Source organism: Cryptomeria japonica, chromosome 1, assembly GCF_030272615.1.
Source record: "Cryptomeria japonica chromosome 1, Sugi_1.0, whole genome shotgun sequence".
Classification (NCBI taxonomy): domain Eukaryota; kingdom Viridiplantae; phylum Streptophyta; class Pinopsida; order Cupressales; family Cupressaceae; genus Cryptomeria; species Cryptomeria japonica.
In genome coordinates this window covers 120,645,296-120,648,429 of record NC_081405.1, presented here as the reverse complement: position 1 = coordinate 120,648,429, position 3,134 = coordinate 120,645,296, and positions in this window count along the sequence as shown.

Genomic DNA, 3,134 nt, shown 5'->3' with positions numbered 1-3,134 from the left:
CCTCGATTGTCCTCAATGCATCAAGATTTTTAGTCATCTGTGTGCTGAAATGTTCATGTCCTCTTTTCATTGCTTTTAGATGATTAGTCAGTGCTTTGTTCTTTTCTTTCAGTTCTCCAATCATCTCTTCAGTCTCTTCAGATATACTATTCTTAGATGATGTCTCAATTTGTTCCACTAACTCTTGAGAGTCCTGTAGATCATCAGATAACCTTCTTCTGACTTTCAATGATTTTTGCATTTGTCTTTGCATGTCTGCAATCACTTGATTAGCATTATCCAACTCTTCTTGCAGATACACAATTCTCTGAGATTGTTTATAGCCTTCCATTGATAAGATCTTTTTCTTTAGGCTGTTAAACCCTTTTCCAAGATTCAAGCTCTGATACCAATTGTTAGGCCCAATATGAAAAGCTAATGTATTGAGAGGGGAGGGGTGAATCATTACTTCAAAACTTTTCTTCAATAATAACTTTATTGTTAAGCATAAACCAAAAACTGTTGTAACATAATATAATGCTAAAACAAATAAATAACAATCATACATGGTTCACTCCATAACACATATATTTTTGGTTACATAGAAACTCTTGGTTAGAGAGAAAAACTACAATGGGGATGACACCCACAACTTCACTACTGCAATAATAAAGGTTGCTCGGTTAGAGCTACATGTTTAGCTATTTCTGATAGCTTACCTTGTTAGGAGTATCAAGATCGTTAGATCTACCTTGCTAAAGGATTTTACAACACTTATTCTAAATGCTGCACCTGGTTAAAGGCTTTACAATTTATAGACTTTGTTAGAGTCTTTTACCCTGTTAAAGGTTTCTCTTACAACTCAAAATATTATAATAAAATCTTTACAAATATCTGCAACTTCACATCTAGAATGTTATAGCAGATTCTATGTGCTCAAAATGAGATTACCTTGCTTATAGCATACCTCGGTAATCCATAAAGTAACTTGGTAAACCCTTCTGTTTACTCTGTTCCTTAATTGTTCTCTGAAATCCTTCTCAGTGACCTCTGTGTCTCTGATAGTCACAATACTCAGTGCTTCCTTATCTATTACACATGTCTTGCTTCATACACCTGTATGTTTCTCTTTTTCTGATCCCAATCCATGCTATATAAATAGATCTCTTATGTCAGTGATCTGTTCATGCTTTGATCTTACAAACACGATTCATTCAATGAATAACCATACAAAATATTTCATTGGATAGATGACCTCAAAATCATACAAAATCTTTAAGTGCAATTTCCAATGTGATAACAATTCTTTGTTCCTCGATCTTGTAAAACGTTTCCACATAAGTGTCCAGGTTCAATGAATCTGGTAACATGTTTCACTTGATGTATCCTTTTTGCTGCTCAGTAGACATAGAGTGTTACTCGGTAGACAACTCGATGTATACTAAGCTCTGTGACTACTTTCTTCTATAACCGACTGCTCTGTGCTTACCGACTGAATATTTCGGTAGTAGTAACTGACTAAAGTATATAGAATGATTTTAGACATAAAACTAATGGCAACTTAGTAATTAGTAACACCTATTACCCCCTCCCCATGTATGGCATGGACCTTCTCCTCACCTAGTGCTTCATCTAGTGGTTGTTCCCAAACAAGTGATGATGGTTGGATGACTCAGAAAAAGAAAACTAGGAATAAGAAGATTGATGTGGGACTGGAATTGAAGACTGGACGCCGATCACTGAGACTCATGAGACATAAGGAAGTGGTAAGGGAGATCGCTAATGAGAGGTTGAGGACCCTTGATTCATCAACCAAAATAAAAAAATGAAATTCATTTCATGGAATACGAGGGGCTTAAAGAACTCTCCAAAATAGTTGGCCCTTAGGGACTACATTTTAGAAAAAAAGGATTGATATTTTGCTTCTTCAAGAAGTTAAGATGATGAATTGTTCTTTCAACAATATTGTAGGAAACATTTGGCTGGGTTCCTCTTTTTTAATAAGAAATGATAATGGATCCTCTAGGGGAGTCACCACTATGTGGGATCATATGAAATTGGGAGGCTCTATTATTTCTTCCTTTGTCAGTTATTTAACTATCAAGTTTTCCTTTCAATCTAACTCTTAGTGCCTTGTTAATGTGTATGCCCCCAACACCCAGACTAGTTGTCTAGTGCTTTAGAATGAGATCTTCTCCTTAATTCAACATGGTCAAGAATCTCATTGGATTATGGTGGGTGATTTTATTCACCTCTTTTTCCTTCAGAGAAAATGGGAGGCCTAGTGGTTTATTCAGATAGTATGGTAGATTTAGAAGACTTAATTAGTAAAAATGACATGATTGATGTTGACTTGAGGGGATAGCCATTCACTTGGTCTAATCATAGGAAGGGGGAATACCTTATATAGTTAGGCTAGATAGTTTTTTGGTCTCAGCTAATTGGGACATTAGATATAATGCTACCCTTCATGCTCTCCTTAGGATAGTTTTAGATCATAACCCCATTCTTTTGGAATGGATTGATAGATTTGTTAGTGGACACATCCCTTTCCATTATGAAATCATGTGAAAAATACACCTGGAGTTTAGAGATTGTATCTATAGTTGGTGGAGTACCCCAATTCGGGGAACCCTTATGTATAGAATTTCTCATAAACTTGATTTGATAAGGAAAAAATTAAGAGGGTGGAATAAGTTCATGTTTGGTAATATATTTGCTAAGAAGAAAGAGATTAATTCCAAATTGGCTAATATTCAAGAAAGGATGGCATAGGGGGATTCCTTAGAATCTACTTATAGGGCAGAAGAAAATCTAAGAAAAAAGTGGAAGGAAAATCTGAAACAAGAGAAAATTTATTGGAAACAAAAGTTTAGAGTGCAGTGGTTGAGAGAGGGTGATAGAAACTCGACCTTATTCCATAGATCAACTAGTAAAAAAGGAGGAGGAATATGATTTTGATCCTTAGGGATGACTCAAACTAAGAAATTAGGGATGACACTTAGTTGGGTATTTTGGCCTCTAATTATTTTTGGAACACTTATAGAGAAGATAACAGGGCTAGGAATTTTCTATTGGAAGACCAACTACTCCAATGTTTTCGATGAAGTTGATAATCCATTGATGCTAGCTCCAGTTACTGATGAGGAGGTTAG